The sequence below is a fragment of the Callospermophilus lateralis genome, unplaced genomic scaffold (assembly GCF_048772815.1).
Source record: "Callospermophilus lateralis isolate mCalLat2 unplaced genomic scaffold, mCalLat2.hap1 Scaffold_72, whole genome shotgun sequence".
Classification (NCBI taxonomy): domain Eukaryota; kingdom Metazoa; phylum Chordata; class Mammalia; order Rodentia; family Sciuridae; genus Callospermophilus; species Callospermophilus lateralis.
The window spans coordinates 5605632-5617564 of NW_027515276.1; positions in this window are offsets into that span (position 1 = coordinate 5605632).

Below are 11933 nucleotides of genomic sequence, written 5' to 3' on the forward strand. Positions count from 1 at the left end.
ATATATAGATAGATATATATATATATATCTATATATATATATATACACACACACACACACACACACACACACACAACACTCACAGACATTAAAAAGTACCAATATAAATGCCAATCGAAATTCATCAGTAAATATATATCATCCACAAATGCAAAAAATATTTATTTTACTGAACATGAGTTTACATATAATGTTTTTCTAATAGGACGCTCTCCTATAGGTTGAATTTTCATTTCCAAAAGCATTTAGGAGGAGTGAACTCTTCTCACAATTTGTATCTGCCAAGACAGCCACCTCACAAAAATGTACGTGTGATACCTGGTAGGATTCTATATATGCATATAAATATACATGTGTGAATAGGCTACAGAAAAGAGAAACAAGAATTCACATATTTGTTAAGTTTAAAAACACATGGACAATATTTCAATTAAAATTTGACTAGATTTATAACTCCAACCTTATATAAGGCAAATGTCAAGTCCAACTATACAACATGTCTCCTCTGAAGTGCTTGTATTTCTATTGTGTTGGGTTAATTTTCCCGATTATATTAGGATGAATAGTCTGAGTCTACTAGGTATGGGTTAGTGTCAGGGATTCAGCACTTCAAATGAAAAATTGGAAAATGAATCCAATGTGTATGTAAATATACGCTGCACAAATATCCTCCCGCTCTCATCCAGAACAATGCCTTGACATTACCTTCACCACAAGTAAGACACAACTAGAGGAGAAGAGTTACAAAATCAGTGAATACATATCTGGAATGGAAAATGCTAAGGAGTTCACATTCTGGAGGTGGTAGAGGAGTTTCAAAAAGTAAGGGACAGGGTAAACAGTCCACAAACATGGAGCTCTGCTGGCCTAAAAACTATTTGAGAAACTGCCTCTGAGCTTCCGCACTTGAAATATATGTGGTTTTCAGGAGATTTGGCTTCCTTTGTAGTGAGACCATCAAAGCTGGGTCTACATCTATGTGACCTGGAGGACATGGTTTCTTATTTTCCAATGAACAAGAAGAAGCAGTGCTGAATCCTCTCTTTGTAGGTAAACTGAGGCCACTGGGGACTAAGTATCTCCCCGTGCGGACTGTGAAGCCATTTGGTCCTCCTCCAGTTTTTGTGGTGTTTAGGCGGCTGCACTGTGAGTTTGGTATTTGTTTCACGAAATACTAGCAGCTAAACTGGGACACAGTGCTGGAGGGAGTTCTGTCACGTGTGGTGGGTCAGGGTCTGCAAGAGAATGCACCAACTAGGCTTCTATCTCTCACAGCTTGCCCCATTGTCCCCTTGTCCATATCAACCTGATTCTTAATTTTCCTCTGAAAACTCTCCATATAACAAGATGCCTTTACATATAAGGGTCTGCTGGCTGCACCATGTCAGTTACAAGCCATTTGGAATCCAATGGTAGATCCACATGGCCCTACTACGGATGTTTTATCAAACACCTCCCCACCACTGCTCTAGACCCACTACTCAGCAGGCTCCAACTTACTGGCATCTCTGTTCTACACCATTTTCATGAAACTCAGTAAATCAAGGCACTGTCTGGTATACTCATGATCAGCAATAGGACATCCAATGTTTGTCCAATGCCACCTGGTCATAGGAATTTCAAAAATTTCATGGTATTTATCTAGCCATTTTTCAAGCATGAAGTTGGAGGCACTGTGGGTTTCAATTCATTCAGCAAACATTAAATTGTGAGGAAGCTCATTTCAATGAAATCTCTGGAGAAATCTCACAGGCAAGGCTTCCCAAAGAATGGACAAAAGGTCACATTAGGCCAGGCCCATTGAGGTCTACAATGTGAGGTGCATGTGTGTTTTGACTCTCAACTATGGATGCCATTTCTTTAAGAATAAAATCATGTGATATCCTTGCTGAGATTCCCAGGCCTCAGTGGAAATCTACCCGGGGCCTAGGTCTCAGTTTCCAAGAGCGACTTTCATGCGTGGCCTCTTAAAATCCCAACAAAATTCATAGCAATGCTTCTCTGAGTTCAGTTCCAAAACCCAGTGTCTAAGGGGAATCACACCAGAGTTCAAGGCCACGTGGAACCAGTCATTTTTTCCAATGCCACACAAATGACCAACATTAAAACCAAAACACTCCCACATGGCCCTCACCTTATTCCATATAGTCAATCATTTTAACCTCTGGCTGGAGGTTTCCATGAGGGGTTCAGCCCAAGACAGTGTCCAAAATCAGCTCGTTTGCCCCTCATTTGCCTAAAGTCAGGGTAGCCTGGACACCGTTGCTGTGAACCAGGAGTGAAAAAATAAGCCTGCCATTAATACTTCTATGTTTCTCCAATTTGAGGGCTACTGATTTTAGGTATCGATTCTTTAGGTGATTTAGAGTCATGCGAAAACACAAGCACCTCTGCAGGGCTTTGAAGAACTCATTTGACTCACAGAATCCCTATTCTCATTTGTTGGAGTGCAGGAACCTAACAGAGGAAGGCAAGAGTCTTCATCCACAATGAATGATATTTTTTGCCATTCTGGTTTTGGAAGCTCACATGGGATCATTCTTAAGATCCATCAGGTGCTGAGAATCTAAGTCACAGCCACACACAGGACCAAGAGGCTGATAAAGACACATCCCTTTCCAAAGCAATTAAGCAAAGAACCACAGGTGAGGCCCATTCATTTCCATTTGAAAACTGTTTTCTTCAGGCTTCACAAAGTGGTGGCCTGAGGCAAAGACCTTCCTGACATTCAGTGCAACACAACAATAAGTAAGCAAAAAGCCCAAAGCAGTGTTTCTGCACTGAGACTTTCCTGGTCACACTGATATCTGAGTTTTCTGAGATGCTCGCCATTCTCTTCAACTATCCTTTACATGGCCATGTCACAGAGCTTGGAGGTGGTACATATTTTGGACACAAATCCCTGAGCCCATTCTGGAGAGTGGCCAGAATTCAGGAAGAAAACAACAACTTAGAAAGATAGCAGGTGTTGCACATCGATAAGACAAGCTGCAGTCCATTCATATATTGGGCAAAATGAATTATAGGGAACATTTATACTAGACAGGACACATCCATTAATGCATTCTCTTTTCTAATGTCTACAACAACGGACACAGTGGGATACACATAAACAGAAACACTCGCCTTGTCAAATGACTTACTAGAAACTGTCTGCTCCAAACCAAACAAACCGCCTTTTTGATCTATTCTCAGAACATGAGACAAAACAACAAACCCACACCCACTCCCACAAAGGCACCTCCTTCCCCCAAGTAGGTCTGTGACTATCCGGAGTGTCCTCTGACTGGTGGGCCATACTATGTTCCCCCGAAATGGCCTGTCTTCTCTCAGATCTTGTTTCCTTGACCAACTCTGTGAAGATGTCAGGAAAAAGTGGTTAGCCACTACCTGTTTTCTCAGGAAAGGTCCGTATTCAGAGCTCTCCTGGCATTTGGCCATCCTCACATCATTAGGTACCAAGAAAACTGACTCTGTCCTTCGTAAATCCAAACAAGTGAGCCCACTGGGACTGGGATTGGGACTGCCTCTGGGTGCCTGGCTTCTTGGATACCAAGTTCAGAGAGTTCCATCACCAAGAAAATTAGGTATGTCACATTCTTTGGAACTGAATGAGGTCACTGCCTTGGCAACCATTTTGTCCTAACAGTTGCTTCCAAGGGTTACATAAGATGGAGGTTTCCCCTACTTTCTGTGACACTTTCATAAGGTAGAATGTATATCAACCATTGGCACCCGGGAACAGCTCTCCACTCAGGCCTGGATTGTTCCACCTTGTCTACAATAAGAAGAGAGAGGCAGATTCAGACACATCCCTTCATCCTGACCAGGTTGTTTGCCATGGAAGATGACTTTTGCTCTCTCAGGTGCTTCATACCTGCCTACAACTTCTCCAGGTATCATTTGTGCATGGACATTTGAGTTTCTCATCTGGTGGAAGATCCCCAACTTTCCTGTATTGTAAGAACCCCTCTGTCCCTGCTCTTCTGTAAAATGATTGAGGGAACAGTGTATACTTGGGGTTAAAAACAGGTTTGATTTGGTGACGAATGATTCTGTGTGATGAATAATGGGATTGGGAACCTGCAATATTTACAAGAATATAGAGGTGAAATATAAGTATGAAAAAAGAAATCTAGGTATGCTTTGAAGCCCAGAAGGGTTTTGCCCTTGATTGGGATACTTAGCTTTGAATTATGTTCTGCAAAGATGTCTCAGATAATTTGATATACAATGGCATAGGACCTTGTACATTGGATGATTGAATTTAGAAGAGAACATCCAGTCAAAAAGGGATATTCAGTAGGATTAGGAAGATAGTCGGTAGGTTTAGGAAGAAGAGTGAGTATAGGATTTGGACCAAAAGTTCTTTAGCAATAGACTTTTGGTTATAGAGTGAATGTAAATGTCAGCACATATGAAGAGTCAGTCACTATGTTGAACTGGGGAAAATATGTAGAAAAGCAGATATCAATGGAAACATTATGAAATCAGGCAAAGTATAAATTGAGGGATAGAATTAGACATTTTCAACAGGGTTGAGTTTGAAAATATAAATTAGGAAAAAATAAATATGTAGTCACCAATAGGATTGACAATTGACAGCATTAGGCAACCTGGACATGGATGTTTTAGAAATCAATGTTCACTTTCCATTTAGGCTTTGGTACAATCATAAGTGTGACCTTTCCATTTTTTGTCCAGAATATTACTGTGATAATGAGGTGACATGAGTATTTCTTTCACCATTTCTGGGAGCAATATATTGAAGATGTAAAGTTAGAATCGGGGGTACAAAGAGGTGTACCCTGTTTCTATGAACATAGAAAAAAAGCATGAATAGACCATACTGTGAATAAATAATATAATTTTTTCAACTTTAAATAATGAATTGAACTGATATCTGAAAAATTAAAGGAAATCGTATATTGATATACAATCATTCATTCCAACCAGTTATATATCTAATGGAAATATTATTGTTTGGTTTATCATGAAGAGTGTGTTAGTTTTGCTTCAAAATGATTATGGAAATTCAAAATAATGTGTTTGGAAAGAAGTCTGATGAAAAGACCCGTCAAGAAACCCTGACAATACATGTGTTCTGAAGCAAGAAGTGATTAAAGTTGAAACAAATGCCTATTAATTTGTGAACTTGTGGATGAAATGTATATCCTATGATGTGCAAAAACTGAAGAAACAATAATGTACCAGTGTCGAATACAAATGAATGACAAATTACATATCATGTCCCATAGGAGTCTACTTGCATTGATGTTAGACTGGGTCAGATACTGTAGAATAATTAGGATTTGTATGCACCCTTCACTGAAGTTAGTAGTCAGTACTAGGAAACAAATATGTATTTCAGGTGGATGAATATTTCTGATTATAATCTTGTGAAAAGTTGATTATAAATCCACATACATGAACATGAATGAAATTAGAGAGTATATATTAGACAAATTTTTTCATATTTTGAAAAATTTGGAGAGTATATCTATACCTATATCTATACACACACACACACACACACACACACACACACACACATACACACACACACACTCACAGACATTGAAAAGTACCAATATAAATGCCAATCGAAATTCATCAGTAAATATATATCATCCACAGATTCAAAAATATTTATTTTCCTGAAAATGAGTTTATGCATAATGTTGTTCTACTAGGACGCTCTCCTATAGGTTGAATTTTCATTTTCAACAGCATTTAGGACGAGTGAACTCTTCTTACAATTTGTATCTGCCAAGACCACCACCTCACAAAAATGTACTTGTGATACCTGGTAGGAATCTATATATGCATATAAATATACATGTGTGAATAGGCTACAGAAAAAGGAAACAAGAATTCACATATTTGTTAAGTTTAAAAACAGATGGAGAATATTTCAATTAAAATTTGACAAGATTTATAACTCCTACCTTATATAATGCAAATGTCAAGTCCAACTATAGAACATGTCTCCTCTGAAGTGCTTGTATTTCTATTGTGTTGGGTTAATTTTCCCCATTATATTAGGATGAATAGTCTGAGTCTACTAGTAAGGGTTAGTGTCAGGGATTCAGTACTTCGAATGGAAAATTGGAAAATGAATCCAATGTGTATGTAAATATATGCTGCACAAATATCCTCCCGCTCTCATCCAGAACAATGCCTTGACATTACCTTCACCCCAAGTAAGACACAATTAGAGGAGAAGAGTTACAAAATCAGTGAATACATATCTGGAATGGAAAATGCTCAGGAGTTCACAACCTTGAGGGTGGTAGAGGAGTTTCCAAAAGTAAGGGACAGGGTAAACACTCTGTTTTGTGGAGCTCTGCTGGCCTAAAAACTTTTTGAGAAACTGCCTCAGAGCTTCCGCACTTGAAATATATGTTGTTTTCAGGAGATTTGGCTTCCTTTGTAGTGAGACCATCAAAGCTGGGTTTGCATCTATGTGACCTGGAGGACATGGTTTCTTATTTTCCAATGAACAAGAAGAAGCAGTGCTGAATCCTCTCTTTGTAGGTAAACTGAGGCCACTGGGGACTAAGTATCTCCCCGTGCGGACTGTGAAGCCATTTGGTCCTCCTCCAGTTTTTGTGGTGTTTAGGCTGCTGCACTGTGAGTTTGGTATTTGTTTCACGAAATACTAGCAGCTAAACTGGGACACAGTGCTGGAGGGAGTTCTGTCACGTGTGGTGGGTCAGGGTCTGCAAGAGAATGCACCAACTAGGCTTCTATCTCTCACAGCTTGCCCCATTGTCCCCTTGTCCATATCAACCTGATTCTTAATTTTCCTCTGAAAACTCTCCATATAACAAGATGCCTTTACATATAAGGGTCTGCTGGCTGCACCATGTCAGTTACAAGCCATTTGGAATCCAATGGTGGATCCACATGGCCCTACTACGGATGTTTTATCAAACACCTCCCCACCACTGCTCTAGACCCACTACTCAGCAGGCTCCAACTTACTGGCATCTCTGTTCTACACCATTTTCATGAAACTCAGTAAATCAAGGCACTGTCTGGTATACTCATGATCAGCAATAGGACATCCAATGTTTGTCCAATGCCACCTGGTCATAGGAATTTCAAAAATTTCATGGTATTTATCTAGCCATTTTTCAAGCCTGAAGTTGGAGGCACTGTGGGTTTCAATTCATTCAGCAAACATTAAATGGTGAGGAAGCTCATTTCAATGAAATCTCTGGAGAAATCTCACAGGCAAGGCTTCCCAAAGAATGGACAAAAGGTCACATTAGGCCAGGCCCATTGAGGTCTACAATGTGAGGTGCATGTGTGTTTTGACTCTCAACTATGGATGCCATTTCTTTAAGAATAAAATCATGTGATATCCTTGCTGAGATTCCCAGGCCTCAGTGGAAATCTACCCGGGGCCTAGGTCTCAGTTTCCAAGAGCGACTTTCATGCGTGGCCTCTTAAAATCCCAACAAAATTCATAGCAATGCTTCTCTGAGTTCAGTTCCAAAACCCAGTGTCTAAGGGGAATCACACCAGAGTTCAAGGCCACGTGGAACCAGTCATTTTTTCCAATGCCACACAAATGACCAACATTAAAACCAAAACACTCCCACATGGCCCTCACCTTATTCCATATAGTCAATCATTTTAACCTCTGGCTGGAGGTTTCCATGAGGGGTTCAGCCCAAGACAGTGTCCAAAATCAGCTCGTTTGCCCCTCATTTGCCTAAAGTCAGGGTAGCCTGGACACCGTTGCTGTGAACCAGGAGTGAAAAAATAAGCCTGCCATTAATACTTCTATGTTTCTCCAATTTGAGGGCTACTGATTTTAGGTATCGATTCTTTAGGTGATTTAGAGTCATGCGAAAACACAAGCACCTCTGCAGGGCTTTGAAGAACTCATTTGACTCACAGAATCCCTATTCTCATTTGTTGGAGTGCAGGAACCTAACAGAGGAAGGCAAGAGTCTTCATCCACAATGAATGATATTTTTTGCCATTCTGGTTTTGGAAGCTCACATGGGATCATTCTTAAGATCCATCAGGTGCTGAGAATCTAAGTCACAGCCACACACAGGACCAAGAGGCTGATAAAGACACATCCCTTTCCAAAGCAATTAAGCAAAGAACCACAGGTGAGGCCCATTCATTTCCATTTGAAAACTGTTTTCTTCAGGCTTCACAAAGTGGTGGCCTGAGGCAAAGACCTTCCTGACATTCAGTGCAACACAACAATAAGTAAGCAAAAAGCCCAAAGCAGTGTTTCTGCACTGAGACTTTCCTGGTCACACTGATATCTGAGTTTTCTGAGATGCTCGCCATTCTCTTCAACTATCCTTTACATGGCCATGTCACAGAGCTTGGAGGTGGTACATATTTTGGACACAAATCCCTGAGCCCATTCTGGAGAGTGGCCAGAATTCAGGAAGAAAACAACAACTTAGAAAGATAGCAGGTGTTGCACATCGATAAGACAAGCTGCAGTCCATTCATATATTGGGCAAAATGAATTATAGGGAACATTTATACTAGACAGGACACATCCATTAATGCATTCTCTTTTCTAATGTCTACAACAACGGACACAGTGGGATACACATAAACAGAAACACTCGCCTTGTCAAATGACTTACTAGAAACTGTCTGCTCCAAACCAAACAAACCGCCTTTTTGATCTATTCTCAGAACATGAGACAAAACAACAAACCCACACCCACTCCCACAAAGGCACCTCCTTCCCCCAAGTAGGTCTGTGACTATCCGGAGTGTCCTCTGACTGGTGGGCCATACTATGTTCCCCCGAAATGGCCTGTCTTCTCTCAGATCTTGTTTCCTTGACCAACTCTGTGAAGATGTCAGGAAAAAGTGGTTAGCCACTACCTGTTTTCTCAGGAAAGGTCCGTATTCAGAGCTCTCCTGGCATTTGGCCATCCTCACATCATTAGGTACCAAGAAAACTGACACTGTCCTTGGTAAATCCAAACAAGTGAGCCCACTGGGACTGGGATTGGGACTGCCTCTGGGTGCCTGGCTTCTTGGATACCAAGTTCAGAGAGTTCCATCACCAAGAAAATTAGGTATGTCACATTCTTTGGAACTGAATGAGGTCACTGCCTTGGCAACCATTTTGTCCTAACAGTTGCTTCCAAGGGTTACATAAGATGGAGGTTTCCCCTACTTTCTGTGACACTTTCATAAGGTAGAATGTATATCAACCATTGGCACCCGGGAACAGCTCTCCACTCAGGCCTGGATTGTTCCACCTTGTCTACAATAAGAAGAGAGAGGCAGATTCAGACACATCCCTTCATCCTGACCAGGTTGTTTGCCATGGAAGATGACTTTTGCTCTCTCAGGTGCTTCATACCTGCCTACAACTTCTCCAGGTATTATTTGTGCATGGACATTTGAGTTTCTCATCTGGTGGAAGATCCCCAACTTTCCTGTATTGTAAGAACCCCTCTGTCCCTGCTCTTCTGTAAAATGATTGAGGGAACAGTGTATACTTGGGGTTAAAAACAGGTTTGATTTGGTGACGAATGATTCTGTGTGATGAATAATGGGATTGGGAACCTGCAATATTTACAAGAATATAGAGGTGAAATATAAGTATGAAAAAAGAAATCTAGGTATGCTTTGAAGCCCAGAAGGGTTTTGCCCTTGATTGGGATACTTAGCTTTGAATTATGTTCTGCAAAGATGTCTCAGATAATTTGATATACAATGGCATAGGACCTTGTACATTGGATGATTGAATTTAGAAGAGAACATCCAGTCAAAAAGGGATATTCAGTAGGATTAGGAAGATAGTCGGTAGGTTTAGGAAGACAAGTGAGTATAGGATTTGGTCCAAAAGTTCTTTAGCAATAGACTTTTGGTTATAGAGTGAATGTAAATGTCAGCACATATGAAGAGTCAGACACTATGTTGAACTGGGAAAATATGTAGAAAAGCAGATATCAATGGAAACATTACGAAATCAGGCAAAGTTTAACGTGAGGGATAGAATTAGACATTTTCAACAGGGTTGAGTTTCAATATATAAATTAGGAAAAAACAAATATGTAGTCACCAATAGGAGTGACAATTGACAGCATTAGGCAACCTGGACATGGATGTTTTTAGAAATCCATGTTCACTTTCCATTTAGGCTTTGGTACAATCATAAGTGTGACCTTTCCATTTTTTGTCCAGAATATTACTGTGATAATGTGGTGACATGAGTATTTCTTTCACCATTTCTGGGAGCAATATATCGAAGATGTAAAATTAGAATCGGGGGTACAAATAGGTGTACCCTGTTTCTATGAACATAGAGAAAAACCACGAATAGACCATACTGTGAATAAATAATATAACTTTTTTGAACTTTAAATAATGAATTGAACTGATATCTGAAAAATAAAAGGAAATTGTATATTGATATACAATCATTCATTCCAACCAGTTCTATATCTAATGGAAATATTAGTGTTTTGGTTTATCATGAAGAGTGTGTGAGTTTTGCTTCAAAATGATTATGGAAATTCAAAATAATGTGTTTGGAAAGAAGTCTCATGAAAAGACCAGTCAAGAAACCCTGACAATACATGTGTTCTGAAGCAAGAAGTGATTAATGTTGAAACAAATGCCTATTAATTTGTGAACTTGTGGATGAAATGTATATCCTATGATGTGCAAAAACTGAAGAAACAATAATGTACCAGTGTCGAATACAAATGAATGACAAATTACATATCATGTCCCATAGGAGTCTACTTGCGTTGATGTTAGACTGGGTCAGATACTGTAGAATAATTAGGATTTGTATGCACATTTCACTGAAGTTAGTAGTCAGTACTAGGAAACAAATATGTATTTCAGGTGGATGAATATTTCTGATTATAATCTTGTGAAAAGTTGATTATAAATCAACATACATGAACATGAATGAACTTAGAGAGTGTATACTAGACACATATATTTCATATTAGGAAAACTTTGGAGAGTATATCTATATCTATATCTATACACACACACACACACACACACACACACACACAACACTCACAGACATTAAAAAGTACCAATATAAATGCCAATCGAAATTGATCAGTAAATATATATCATCCATAGATGCAAAAATATTTATGTTACTGAACATGAGTTTATGTATAATGTTGTTCTTCTAGGACGCTCTCTTATAGGTTGAATTTTCATTTCCAACAGCATTTAGGAGGAGTGAACACTTCTCACAATTTGTATCTGCCAAGACATCCACCTTACAAAAATGTACGTGTGATACCTGGTAGGATTCTATGTATGCATATAAATATACATGTGTGAATAGGCTACAGAAATTGGAAACATGTATTCACATATTTGTTAAGTTTAAAAACACATGGAGAATATTTCAATTAAAATTTGACTAGATGTATAACTCCTACCTTATATAATGCAAATGTCAAGTCCAACTATAGAACATGTCTCCTCTGAAGTGCTTGTATTTCTATTGTGTTGGGTTAATTTTCCCCATTATATTAGGATGAATAGTCTGAGTCTACTAGGTATGGGTTAGTGTCAGGGATTCAGTACTTCAAATGAAAAATTGGAAAATGAATCCGATGTGTATGTAAATATATGCTGCACAAATATCCTCCCGCTCTCATCAAAAACAATGTCTTGACATTACCTTCACCCCAAGTAAGACACAATTAGAGGAGAAGAGTTACAAAATCAGTGAATACATATCTGGAATGGAAAATGCTCAGGAGTTCACAGCCTTGGAGGTGGTTTAGGAGTTTCCAAAAGTAAGGGACATGGTAAACACTCCACAAACATGTAACTCTGCTGGCCTAAAAACTTTTTGAGAAACGGCCTCTGAGCTTCCGCACTTGAAATATATGTTGTTTTCATGAGATTTGGCTTTCTTTGTAGTGAGACCATCAAAGCTGGGT